The following is a 14,346-nucleotide window of genomic DNA, read 5'->3' as shown; positions in this document are numbered from 1 at the left end:
CAGCAGGTCCGGGCAACGATGTGGGGAAGGTCAAGCAGAGTTAACATGTGGAGGAGCTGCAGGGATTCAGCGCTCAGGTTGGAGAAAAGCCTCAGATCTGATCTGCATGGAAGGAGGGAAAAAAAAATCAACTCCGTCTGGAAACACCGTAGTCCTGAACTTCTGGCAGTTTGCACGTGCAAACCTGATCTATAACGAAACGTAAACATCAGGAGAACGAGGAGAAATCAGGAAAATCAGGAACTGATGAAATAAAACCGCAAAATCCTGAGACGAGGAAAAGTAAAGACTTTCCCTCAGTGTGATTTACTAAACCTGGAAACAATTTTACATCCGTGCTTTGAACGCAGCACTTGTGAAAGCTGTGTGTGTGTGTGTGTGTGTGTGTGGTGTGTGTGTGTGTGTGTGTGTGTGTGTGTGTGTGTGTGTGTGTGTGTGTGTGTGTCCATCCTTCAGCATCATTGCATAACACAGAGAAAACAGAGGATTATGTAAAGCATGACTGGAGGTGAAGACCTGAACATTTTCCTCTAAAGACTGAACCTGGCCGCCGTTCCTCCACCGTTTCACTCCGGGTCCGTTTCGCTCCGGGTCCGTTTTGCTCCGGGTCCGTTTCGCTCCGGGTCCGTTTTGCTCCGGGTCCGTTTCGCTCCGGGTCCGTTTTGCTCCGGGTCCGTTTCCTGTCATCACTTCCTGGTCTGGAAGGGGACAGGAGCCGAGTCATGATGAGATCCATCATTTCCAGATTTATTATGAAACTGCAAACTAAAAGACGAAAATAGACTTTTTCTGACTGTCCTGTCAGAAAGTAACTCCAAATATTTCTGTCCTACGATCCGCCATGTTTTGGCTTTTGCTAGAAGAATTAAGTAGTAATGAATGAGAAAATGTGAAATTATAATTTGATGTTTATTTTAGAATATTTCATCTTTGAAACCAACTATTGATTATTCCAGTCAGACATTAAGAGTTTGTGAATGAAATAGTTTAGGAGAATCTTAAAACATTTCCCAGCCTCCAGACGGTAACGTTTGTTTCTCTCACGTAAAACTCCTCCTTGCTTTCAGGTTTTCACTCTGACGGAAACCGTCTGTCTGTCTGACCTGTCTGTCTGTCTGACCCGTCTGTCTGTCTGACCCGTCTGTCTGTCTGACCCGTCTGTCTGTCTGTCTGACCCGTTTCCTGACCCGTTGTGTCTCGGCAGGTGAACCAGGAGAACGTGGTGAAGGTGGGCCACAGGCAGGTGGTCAACATGATCCGCCAGGGAGGAAACCGGCTTCTGATCAAAGTGGTGACCGTGAGCCGGAACCTGGACCCGGAAGACACGGCGCGTAAAAAAGGTGGGAACCCGCTGGATCTGGAAACGTGTGACGCTGTTAGTAACAGCTTTTAAAGACAATGAAGAGAAATAACCTGAAGTTTGATCTGATTTCCCTCCTAAACGGATCAGAATAAAATAATCTGTAGAAAATGAAGCTGATTTAAAAACTTCAGTCACTGAAATTCATGAACTTTTCCACATTTTACCACAAACGTAACTTTATGGTTAAAGTTCATCTTTGTTTGGAAACCAACTGATTTCACTCCATCATGACGAATCAATTATTGGAATAATTATCAGCTAATCTAATAATGAATTAATTGTTAACTGAAGAATACAGACTTGAAAAATCCATTTGTTGAGAGTTTTCAGTTTAACCTCGGATTCTGGACATTTATTTCCGAAGCACCTTTTTCTTATTAATCAATTATTAATCAGTTGATTCAATAATAATCAGTGCTATGCTGTGCAGAAAGGTTTGAGCTTTTCAGCTGCAGATTAATCATTTGCTACTCATAATCAAATATTCACTAAAGGAATGATGTTGCTGCATAAAATAGTCATTAATTATCTAAAATTGAGTTAAATTATGTGTTTATCTGCATATTTTAATGTCTTTCTAATGTAAACGAGAGATTTAACTGATTAAATGAAAAACCTGCAAAGTGATGAAAGAATAAAAAGTGATTTTTTTCATGGAGTTAATCATCAGATTATTGGCTCCATCTGTCTTCCCAAGAAATCTGAATCTGCTTCTGTGTGTCTGCTAAAGAGAAGCGTCCGCAGCATGATACTGCCGCCACCGTGTTTCTGTCACTTTGCAGATAAACGAATGCTCCTGCAGTCGTTTTGGTTTTTTTGCTCATATTTGGACTCTTCCTCAGCTCCTCCGCCGCCGAAGCGAGCCCCCACCACCGCCCTGTCCATGCGCTCCAAGTCCATGACGTCAGAGCTGGAGGAACTCGGTAAGAGCTGCACGCCTTTCTGGTAATGTTGGAGACGTGAGGGAGTGTCTAACAGCACCTCTGTCCTTCCTCTGCTCCTCTTCCTCATTGGTTGGCCTCTGTAGTGGATAAAGGTAAGCAGTCAGCACCTGCAGCTTCCCGCCTTGCAGCGCAGAATGAGGCCTTGCTTTGGTTTGACTTGGTGAAAGAAGGAAAAAGCTCGTTGCTCCCTCCTCATCTCCTGCCCTCCGTTCCCATCATGCATGGCGGTTTGACCTCTGCTCCTGTAAAGCTTGATATCAGTGTGCTGCTGCAGCTGTTCCTGTTGTATCTCCGTGTGGTGAGGAAAAGCGCTGAGTCGCTCTGAGTCGCTCTGAGTCGCGCTGAGTCGGCAGACAGTGGGCAGATCGGACACCAGTGGCCGAGTCGGAGCCGAGGGCTGATTCAGGGAGGGAAGGGTTAAACTCAGACCACAGCATTTTGAAGGTTTCCTGGTCTGAAACGTTCAGCGCTGCTGATGAGACCTGCAGAGAGCTGCTCTGGTTTCATGTTTCTGTTTCCTGCCGTCACATTTTGATCCCGTTGATGAACAGATGGAGGCGATGAAGATTAACCTCTGCTGGTTCTGCCAAGCCCGTTCCCGTGGCTGTGGTTTCACTGGATGGGAGTTGGGAACTGTGGGAATCTCGTTCATCCAGTCATCGCTAGTGAGATGATGAGGCCTTTGGCTGCCTGAAGAGATTACACACACGCACTGCAAAAACTATTTTTAGTCTAGTTTCTGGTGCGAATGTCTCAGCACATGTAAGATAAACTCATTTACAAATAACTTTTCAGTAAAGCACTGATATAAAATGACTGATTCCTTTGTAATCTGCTAATAATCTGATTGGTTTAATCTGTGTCCTGCTGAAAGTTTATTTATAAATTAGTTCTGTCTGATTTAAAATTTGCAACAAGAATTAAACGAAAAAGATTTGGTAGGATTTCTCGTGTTTTGCAGTTTCATGTTCGACCGACCTGAAGGATCCATTAATTAAACTAATCATGAACTGTGAAGAACAAAAAGGGGGAAGTGTATGTAAACTTGTGGTTTCTGCTGAAGGAATTCTGGGAGTTTTGATGAAACTGGAAGCAGGAAGGATTTAGTCACCAGATGTGACCTCTGGTTTTAAACCTGGATGAAAAGGTTTGAATTTGTTTCCTGCTCTGAAGAATTGTTTTTTCTTCACCTCTTAAGCCACGCTACGGAAGAAGAAAGGTGGTAAGTTTCCTGTAGGCATGTTTGCTCTGGTTTTCTGTCCATCCTCCCGCCTCACATCCCCGTCAACAACTAACAGTTTTTTCTTATTTTGGTTTTTCTTTAATGTGACTGAGTCAGAGTGAAACATGCAGTGTGTTTTCTGTCAACCTGCATGATTTACAAGCTGCTCTGAACGTCACTGTGGTTCACATGTTGCATGATTAACTCTGGAAATGATGTCAAACAGAAACGTGTTGCTTGCTGAAAATCCCACAAGATCCAGAGTTTCTCCTCTGAATCAACCTGCAGGAGTCACAGAGTGTTGGTGTGTGTTTATACAGTGTGTGTGTTTGTGCTGTGTGTGTGTGTGTGTCAGAGTGTGTTAGTGTGTGTTAGTGTGTGTTTATACAGTCAGTGTCTGTGTGTGTGTGTAGTGTGTGTGTTAGTGTGTGTGTTTGTGCAGTGTGTGTGTGTGTAGTGTGTATGGTGTGTGTGTAGTGTGTGTGTTTGTACAGTGTGTGTAGTGTTTGTGTAGTGTGTGTGCATGTGTCTGTGTTTGTGCAGTGTGTGTGTGTTGTGTGTATAGTGTGTTTTTGTGTTTTTGTGTTTTTTGTGTTTTTGTGTTTTTTTGTTTTTTGTGTTTTTGTGTTTTTTGTGTTTTTTTGTTTTTTGTGTTTTTGTGTTTTTTGTGTTTTTTGTTTTTTGTGTTTTTTGTTTTTTGTGTTTTTTTTGTTTTGTGTTTTCTGTGTTTTTGTTTTTTGTGTTTTTTTGTTTTTTGTGTTTTTGTGTTTTTTGTGTTTTTGTGTTTTTTGTGTTTTTTTGTTTTGTGTTTTCTGTGTTTTTGTTTTTTGTGTTTTTGTGTTTTTTGTGTTTTTGTGTTTTTTTATGTTTTTGTGTTTTTTGTGTTTTTTGTGTTTTTGTGTTTTTTGTTTTTGTGTTTTTTGTGTTTTTGTGTTTTTTGTGTTTTTTTTGTTTTTTGTGTTTTTGTGTTTTTTGTGTTTTTTTGTTTTTTGTGTTTTTGTGTTTTTTGTGTTTTTGTGTTTTTTATGTTTTTGTGTTTTTTGTGTTTTTGTGTTTTTTTGTTTTTTGTTTTTTGTGTTTTCTGTGTTTTTGTTTTTTGTGTTTTTGTGTTTTTTGTGTTTTTTGTGTTTTTGTGTTTTTTGTGTTTTTGTGTTTTTTATGTTTTTGTGTTTTTTGTGTTTTTGTGTTTTTTGTGTTTTTGTGTTTTTTGTGTTTTTTATGTTTTTGTGTTTTTGTGTTTTTTGTGTTTTTGTGTTTTTGTGTTTTTTGTGTTTTTGTGTTTTTTGTGTTTTTGTGTTTTTGTGTTTTTTTGTGTTTTTTGTGTTTTTATGTTTTTGTGTTTTTTGTGTTTTCTGTGTTTTTTGTGTTTTTATGTTTTTGTTTTTCTGTGTTTTTTGTGTTTTTTGTGTTTTTGTGTTTTTTGTGTTTTTTTGTTTTTGTGTTTTTTGTGTTTTTGTGTTTTTTGTGTTTTTGTGTTTTTGTGTTTTTTGTGTTTTCTGTGTTTTTTGTGTTTTTGTGTTTTTTGTGTTTTTGTGTTTTCTGAGTTTTTCTTCCAGGAAATGTTTCCCTTACAGGTTGCTTTCCAGGGGGATTGTGCTGCATGTGGTCCAAGAGTTGAGGCAGAGATGAAATGTGAATCTTTCTGTTGTTGTGTGTCGGTGCTGCTGTCGTTGACGGCCCTTTCCTCTGCTCTGTGTGTAGATGCGCAGAAGAAGAGGATTGTTTTCCAAGTGACTCTAAGTAATCACTCCCTTAATGCATGGAAGCTTCCTCCATCCTGCGCAGGCAGAGATCAGGGTCAGCATGGTCTGGATCAAACATTCCCACTTTTCTTCACATCTAGTTCTGACAACGCAGTGAATTCATATCTGGTCCTCATCAGGTCTTAAAACAAGGAAAATGAATTATTCAAATCGCTCATAGATTTATTGCACACAGTGATATAATGACAAACGAATCCTCTTCTTGTTCTCCGGTTATTAATTTAGCTGTTTCTGCATGTGAAGCAGCTTCACAGATTTATATTAATATTAAATAAATTAGTATTGCTCCAGTCATTTCTGGGGTTCTGCAGGGCTGCATTCTCGGTCCTCATCTTTTGAAAAGAACACAAATCACCAAAATCCTGTTAAAAACTTGCCAATGATTGCAGACTTTCATCAACTTTGACCTTTGACCTGGTGAGATTTGAGCTCTGGGGTTTCTGGTCGTTTCTGACGTTGGACTGAATCTGCCGGGTCGATCACTCCTACAAGTCTGAGAAGTTTTCCTCTTGGGAAAAACCTTCCTCTCTGCAGACTAATCTAATAGACCGATGATAGATGACCTTTGACCCCTCCCAGGTTGCTGAGCAACAGTTGCTTCTCTGTGATCTTTGCTCAGCAGTTAACTGAAGCCTCAGGGCTGAACTTAGCGTTGTGGTTTAGTTGGCAGTGAGACCTGCTGAGGTCCAGATCAAATCAAATCCCGTACAAATGAGATGCGGTTCTGGTTTTTTCTGGGACTAATTGTTCCAGCAGCAGAACCTTTTCAGAGGATTTTTACGTGATGACATCATGGAGAGGTTCAGTTCTGACAAATTTGTCGTTGACGCCCTTCCTGCAAGCCTGAGAGTAATACCTAACGGCAAACTTGGCAGACAAACATGCATTGCTCGTTTCCGTCTCTGAGGGAGCGTCCCTGAGACCTGGATGATGCTTCTGAGCCGGCTGTTTGGAAAAGCTTGCACGGCTTCCACGGCTGGGCACATTATCTCATCAAAGTCCTCATACCCCCCGCCCCCAGAAGAATTACCTTCCAACATTTACTCCAGTTTCATCTGCCGTTTCGGTGTGACAGCTCAGAGAGAGGGGCGCTGTGAATGACTGGCTTGTGTTTGGGCCGTGAGCTCCAGCCGTGCCTGCGGGTCCGGAGTGGTTCTGACTGCGTGTCGGCTCCATTTGCAGATAAAGTGGAAGAGATGACGCACGCCCAGAAGAGCTCACCTGTGGACACGAAGATCGCCACCATCAAACCTCGTCCCTCCAGTCGCTGCCTGGTCACTCCCACCGACATGAACGTAAGAACTTCGGCTCATTTATGGAGCAACAATCATGGAAACATGGTGGAGTCAGCCATATGCAAGGATGAGTGTCATAGGAGTAACCAAGGGTTTTACAGCCCTGAAACCTGAATCCATGTTTTTAATCACCTGGAAAAGTAAAAATCCCAGAACATCCCAGTTCGGTTCCTTTTCTGGGAATTTTCTTTCCAGAGTTTAATTTCATATTCAGAAGCTTTTTGACTTATTTTCAGACCAAACCACTGAAATATTTTAAATTTGAAAGATTGAAAAGTGGATTAAAAAGAACAAAGCAAACTTTCCCCAGAAGATAAAAAGTATCAAAAAATGATATTTTAAGAAATTTTAATTAAAAAAATGATCAGCCAGCGTTTTTATTTATTGGCATCATTCAAGTTTAGCTGCTTTTTTTCTGGAAAAATTAAATTAGGAGAAACTAAATGCGCAAAATGTTTTCAGTTAGTAATGTGTTAAACTAGTTTCACTTTCACCACATCAGTGGAAATGTGCTCATCACATAACATTTAAACAAGCTGTTTGTTATTATTGTTTAACAAATAAAAACCAGTGAAAAACCTCTGCACCGAAGAGTGTTATGGTTGTGAGACCTGGTGCCTTCACTGACTGGAAAAGCAGCTGGAATTGGTCAGATCCAGCCAGCGGATCCCCCAGCGGATCCAGCCAGCAGATCCAGCCAGCGGATCCCCCAGCGGATCCAGCCAGCGGATCCCCCAGCGGATCCAGCCAGCGGATCCCCCAGCGGATCCAGCCAGCGGATCCCCCAGCGGATCCAGCCAGCGGATCCCCCAGCACTCTGCTGCTTCTAAAAGAAACATGAAGAAATGAGGATAAATCCCTGGACTAGATTCTGCTAACGCCGCTGCTTAGAGGGCTGCAGAAAAGTGTTTGTCTGTTTGTGTCATAAACAACATTGTGATTTTCAGTCCATGTATCACGACCGCCAGGGAGTAGCAGTGGTGCCGCCCACTGTGCCGGGAGCCTACCTGGGGATCCCAGAGAAGGGCACCATGAGGAAGCAGAAGTCTATAGGTAGGACGCCTGTGGAGTCGCTGTGTGGGCGGCGGCTCGCCCTGCATGTCCTTTAGCTTTCAGCCGGTCAGACTTTCCGTCAGGGCTCTGTGCGCCGCAGCAACTTTACAGCTAATTATAGATCAATGAAAATGATCCGGTCAGCAAACTGAGCTTTCAGGCTGGAGGTTATTAGGCGGATGCTGAAGCAGCCAGGAGAACGGAGGATTTGAAATGAGTTATTACAGCAAAGAAACATGACTATGAAAAGAGTAAATGTGTAGTTTCTCTGATTAAATCAGAGAATCTGATTGGGTTAGCTCCGATTTACAATCCAGTTTAAATTGATGCAAATTCAGGAACAGTTTCCTTCTCCTGACTGAACAGCATGAAAAACATCTTGAAAACATCAGACATCCTTTTATTTGACATCAAACTATTGTCACATTACATTGTTTTATTTTCATTTAATTTTACTTTTTTATTGTGTTGCTTTGTGTTATGAACCGATTGATTGTGATTAGGAAGCAGAACGATGTTTGACCAAAGCAGGGAAAGAAAGAGCTGCAGATTTATTGTCCATCGTCAGAACGTGGTTTTGTTCTCATCTGTTTTATGATTCATTTGATTTTTGAATTGCAAGGCATTTTTGTCATCAATTGGATTGAAACTGGATAACAGCTGCATAACCAGGTGATGTGCTGCCAGTCAAATCCCATCCGGTTTCTCAACAAGAGACAAAATATTTGGTTTAACAGATTAACCCTGAAATAAGCCTCAACTCTGACCCCTGGGAGAGGTCAACCAACCGGAACGTCATCTGTAGTCCTGCTTTTTGGATTGCTTGAGCTCAAACTTAACATTTCTCCCGGGTCGCCACTCACTGGTTTCTCTGCTTCATTCCCTTCAGGAACATCGGAGGATGATAAACAGGGACTCCTTACGCCTCCCCTGCTCAAGTTCTCCCGGAGCCTCTCGATGCCTGACACCTCAGAGGACATCCCGCCTCCCCCAGCGATTTCTCCCCCTTCACCACCTGCCTACAACTCGGCTCCCGGACCTGCAGCCAAGAACTACGGCACCGCTCGACCGAGCTTCACCCAGAACTCGCCCAACGCCGTGACAACCATCAGCCGGACCACAGATGTCAGCAGGTTACGGCGTGGATATTTCCGCCAGAGCTCTGAGCAGTTTGAGAGCACGCGCACTAGAGGGCGCACACCTGTACCCGAGAACCCTTACTCCGAAGTCGGCAATAAGACCCTATATGTGCCAGCGAAACCAGCGAGAAGGAAGGGAATGCTGGTGAAGCAGCCAAATGTTGAGGACAGTCCAGAGAAAACGTGTCATGTGCCATCTAGTCCCTCAGGCCCGGTTTCCATGCCCACCACGCCCGTCGAAAGGACCTGCTCCTCCATCCCCATACCCACCATCATCGTTAAAGAACCTTCCACCAGCAGCAGTGGCAAAAGCAGCCAGGGTAGCAGCATGGAGATCGAGCCCACTACGCCGGAACATCCGCCTCTGACGCCCAGCATTGGTGGGAGTGGAGGGCTGCGTCCTGACGACCCGTTGTCTCTTAACAACCCGTTCGCAGCAGCGATTGCCGGAGCGGTGCGCGACCGTGAGAAGAGACTCGAGGCGAAGAAGCACTCCATCGCTTTCCAGTCGATAGACATAGGAGATGATGAAATGAGCGGCCCTGCACCGACCCCTCGTCTTCGGCAGTCCAAGTCCATAGACGAAGGCATGTTCAGCAGCGATGAACGCCTGCGACGGATATTGGCTCCGCCTTCTACGGTGCAGCTTGGACCCCCTGTTGGTGGTGGCAGTGGAAATATGACAGATTTCAACACACCTGAGCCCACAGTGGTTCGGGAGCCTCTGAACACCAGAACAGGCCAGTGTCCAAATCTGGACAGCCCAGTTAGTCTCCCAGCCACTCCTCCTAAGAGCCACTACAAGACTAATGGGACCTACCTCCATCCTGTCACTGGTAAACCTTTGGACCCAAACTCTCCTCTGGCTCTGGCTCTGGCAGCTCGTGACCGGGCCATGAAAGAGCAACAGAACCACCCTCAGAATCAGCCAATAAATCCTCCTCAGGTTCAGCAAACGTCCAAACACGAAGCCCAGTCCCTGCCGCTGCAGCAGAGTCACAAACCGGACCTCAACCAACCGCTTTTTATTGACACCAAATTACGCTCGGGGATTGAGACCAGCTTCGCAGCAATCTCCTCGGCCACCATGGGGCGGTCGGGTCGAGGTGGCCTCCGGCGACAGATGACAGAGCAGAAGTATGAATCTGACAGCGCGCGGGAACAGCGGCAGCATCAGACCGTAGAGGAGAGAAAAAGCGCGCCAGCAAACGTGGCGGACTCGTCGCAGCCCAAATCAACCGGACTGTTGATGGTCCACACGAGCACAGACACGACGAACAACAAGACGAACAACCAGGAGGTAGAGGTGCAGGATAGCAACCGACCCTCTGAGCTGAAAGATCCTAACCAGCCTGACCCTCACAAAGTCCTAACCCTCATGTCCAATCCTCAGCAAGCTGCCTCACGGAGAAGAAGTGTTCCTTTAGGAGAATCTTTGGAAGAACCGGTGAAACTGCCCTTCCGCATCCCCCCTCCACCGCTAGCATCAGTCGACATCGATGAGGAATTTGAATTTTCAGAGCCTCTTCCTCCACCCCTGGAGTTTGCAAACAGTATTGACATTCCTGATGACCAGGCCAGTGCCATTGCAGAGATGATTCAGCAACAGAGACGGAATGGAGGACCTGCTTTACCCCCTTACCATCCACACGCCCCTCCATCTGTCAGCGATCACCACAAACGCGTGTTAAACAACATGCCCCCCTCCTACCATCCAGCTCCACCTGATGCAGAGTCCGGCGTGGTGGATTCTGGCATCGAGGAGGTAGACAGCCGCAGCAGCGGAGATCCTCAGCACATGGAAACCACCAGCACTGTCTCCAGCATCTCCACCCTGTCATCAGAGGGAGGCTTCTGCGACAGCACTTTGGAGAGTCTCTACGCCACCGCAGACGGACACGCCTTCCTGGTGGACCGGCCCCCCGTCCCACCCAAACCCAAGGGCAAGTCCGTCATCAACAGAACATCACTCTATCACGATGCTCTCATTGAAGAGCCTCCTGAGTCTTATGGGTCGCCGCCTCAAGCGCCTCCCCCTCCCCCTTCATCTTCGGAGCCTCCTAGGACTCCTTCACAAAGGACGTCCAAGCTGTGGGGCGATCAGCCCCCCGAGCTACGCAGCCCCCCGTCCACGCCAGACTCCAAGAACACGGTGATCACTGAGCTCAGCTCCATCCTGCAGCACATGAACCGCGACCGGCCGACCAAGCCAGGAGAGGGCCTCGACTCCCCCACCGCGACCAGAGGGGGCTTCACGTCCAGGTACGAGACATTCACGCCTTAACGTCCTTCTGCCAGAATGTGTGACGGTTTGAACTTCAACATTTGTCATTGAGAATTAGTGAGTCTGTCAGGCGTTTGGGACACCGAGCTTCAGCGATCGGTTTGTGTTTGGAGAGTTTGGTCATTTGCTTTCTCACTCAGGTTGGAGTTTGTTGCTTTCAGCTGAAGGAACATTGTTTGTGGGTTGAGATAAGGAACTCCTGAATTCAGCTTTAGCTTAACTGAGATGTTGCTTGAATTAATGAGAAGACTTCAAGGTTTACTCGCTTGAAATCTTGGTCAGTCGGATCAGAACCAATTATGAGTCAGTTCTCGGTGGGTTTTGGGATGAATTTAAGAAAGAACTTTTATTTTTTCCTTCATGTTTTGCTGCAGCGGCTAAAATAAGTAGCGAACACAAGAATTGACTTACGATGGATGAAGGGTTGAGGGAAAGTCTCTCTTGGTAAGGAGACGATTTCTCCTGAATAGAGAACCAGTCAGATGTTACTCAGGTGTGATTTTGACCCAGTCTTTCGAAGAGTCGGTTCTTTCTTTACTCGCTGATCTTCACGTCTTTCCACTGCTGAATATAGTTATAATTATCTGACTCGTGATAAATAATAAAAAAGTGTTGATGTCCTTCAGCTTCACTGATTCGTCTGTCCAACTACTGAGAAAAAATGTTTTTCTTTCCACCTCAATGAGGTTTTATTGAAAAACTTTGTTTCAAATAAGCAACTTTTCTGTAGTTTCTTGAATTAAACAAGTGCCATCAGATGTCTTACAGCAGCACAAACTAACGTTGATTACATTCCATGCAGTTCTCCACAAATGAGACGGCAGCAAATTTGTGACATATTGTGCAGACCTGCTCCTTTCCAGACTTTTTAACACTTTTACATCAATTCTCAGAAACCAATTCAGCGTTTTCTTGGCTTTGTGTCTCAGATTTTTGCCTTGCTTGGAAATTTTCATTTCATCTTCAGATTCTTATCGAAACGTTGCAGCACATTTCTCCATTCATCCTTCCTTCCTTTTCTCCACACATCATCAAATCCCAAAGGCTCTGTGAACTCTGACCTTCAGTTCTTGATTTTCTATGGGCTTCAGTTCAGGTGATTTGCTGCTTTAACTGCTATTTGTCTTTTTTTATCTTTTCATCCTCATTTCATCTATTAAATGGCAGCAGATTTTCACCCAGAATGTCTCAGTATTTTGGTCCATTCAGTTAAATAAAGCGTCAGTCCTACATGCAACCCAAACCATGATGCTCCAGTCTGCAAACTGGACTTTTTGCAGGATGTGTTTGGGATGATATGCAGAACCATGGTGTGTTCAATGACTTCCAAAACGGTCGTCTTTCCTTTGCAAACTTCCGTCTCCTCTTTAGCAGAGTGACTCTTTTTCTCTGAAAACCACCTGGAGCAAGAAGCTTTTTTCAAAACTGAAGACGTTGTTTGAATTTTGCTGTTTCCAAAAGCTTTTTCTAATGTGAAACTTCAACATGTGGTTACACGGCTGACGCCCTCTTTAGAAACATTTAAATAAAAACACAAATATGTTCAATATTGATTTGCCCACTGTAACAGCTGTTAGTTTGTCATTGTGTTGAGCCCAGCAGTGCTGACCTTTAACCTCTGGTGTTTAAAGTTAGCATACTGACAGGGTTAGCATGATGAGAACGTCTCTGTGTTCGTCAGTCTGCACATCTCTGGGCTTTGCTTTTATTCTCCTCACTATTCCTGAAACGATTGATCGTCGTCCTGCAGTAACGACTTCCACACCAAAGATGGTTGTTGTTTTTCTGACCCGGTTAAGAGCGGTGCGTTCACTGGTCAAGTAAAGGAGCGGTGCGTTCACTGGTCAAGTAAAGGAGCGGTGCGTTCATTGCTCAGGTAAAGGAGCGGTGCGTTCACTGGTCAGGTAAAGGAGCGGTGCGTTCATTGCTCAGGTAAAGGAGCGGTGCGTTCACTGGTCAGGTAAAGGAGCGGTGCGTTCATTGCTCAGGTAAAGGAGCGGTGCGTTCACTGCTCAGGTAAAGGAGCGGTGCGTTCACTGCTCAGGTAAAGGAGCGGTGCGTTCACTGGTCAGGTAAAGGAGCGGTGCGTTCACTGGTCAGGTAAAGGAGCGGTGCGTTCACTGGTCAGGTAAAGGAGCGGTGCGTTCACTGGTCAAGTAAAGGAGCGGTGCGTTCACTGGTCAGGTAAAGGAGCGGTGCGTTCACTGGTCAAGTAAAAGTCTGACTTCAATCTTAATGTCTGTTCTTTTGAACAATTTTGAAGTTGTTGTAAACAGTAGTTATATTTGTGTGGATTTGCAAGAATATATCTTTAAAAAAACCAAAAATATACTTTTTTTTTTTTTTTTGCTTTAAACTGCAGAACGTTTAGTTTTTGCACCAAAGTGAAATTGGAATTAAATATATTTTACAATATAGGGGTTCAGGATTATTTAAATATCTCAACAATTAAATAAATTCTGTGATAAATTCATGAATTCATTTTATTGAATGAATTTCTTCTTTCTTCATCATTACTTAACGTCCAAACTGCTCTGAGCTTCGGCCACTGAGGAAATCCCCGAGAAAATTCCCATAATTTAGACTCAACATTTACTAAATTAATTCAGTGTTACTGAATTCAGTAATGAAACTAATTCTATGACTTGTAAATTATCTATGCATTTAGTTTAAAGTTTAAGTAGTTATTCACACATGAAAGCATTCACTCTGGATTTATTTTTATGTCACTTTTGGAGCTCCATACGGATCAGAGGCTGAAACTGGAATTTCCTGATGATGAATCGATGAGATGTATTTGGGTCGAATTAAAATGTCTCTTTTCTTTATCAACTATTTGTTCTGAGCAGGAATGATGCCAATAAACCCGACATGTTGAATTTGGTTTGTTTCTGTTTCCCTTCCAGCAGCTGAAGCCTCTTGATCGTTTTAATGGTTCTGATCCATAATCCTCCAGGCTTTCTGGAGACGCTTTGGGGACGTTTTGGGGAGAATCGGGATGTGGAGACATGATGATGAATCAGCTCAGTTTGTGGTTTTAACCCCCACCATGTGAGACAGGAATAAAAAGCTCCATCAATAATTCACGTTTCATAATTCACGTTTCACATCCAACAACATCAGAAAAAAGCTAGCGCTCATCTTTTGTCCTCCTTCATGTTTCCATCCTCTGATGTTCCTGTTTGTGTCTGTTGACGTTTCCTCCTTTTACTCATTTCTCCTGTCTCCTCATCTTCATTTCCCCCAGTGTCCTGTGTCCCTTCACTTCTTCTTCCTTCATGCT

At 44.1% G+C, this 14,346-nt stretch overlaps 1 pseudogene; it reads left to right on the top strand.

Moving 5' to 3' along the window:
- Window positions 1–14,346, top strand: part of LOC129352159 (SH3 and multiple ankyrin repeat domains protein 2-like) — a 161,197-nt pseudogene that overhangs the window by 135,015 nt on the left and 11,836 nt on the right.

The sequence above is a fragment of the Poeciliopsis prolifica genome, unplaced genomic scaffold (assembly GCF_027474105.1).
Source record: "Poeciliopsis prolifica strain line A6 unplaced genomic scaffold, Auburn_PproV2 SCAFFOLD073, whole genome shotgun sequence".
NCBI classification, from domain to species: Eukaryota; Metazoa; Chordata; class Actinopteri; order Cyprinodontiformes; family Poeciliidae; genus Poeciliopsis; species Poeciliopsis prolifica.
Note: the sequence above shows the minus strand (reverse complement) of the source record. Positions and strands in the feature narration are given on the sequence as shown.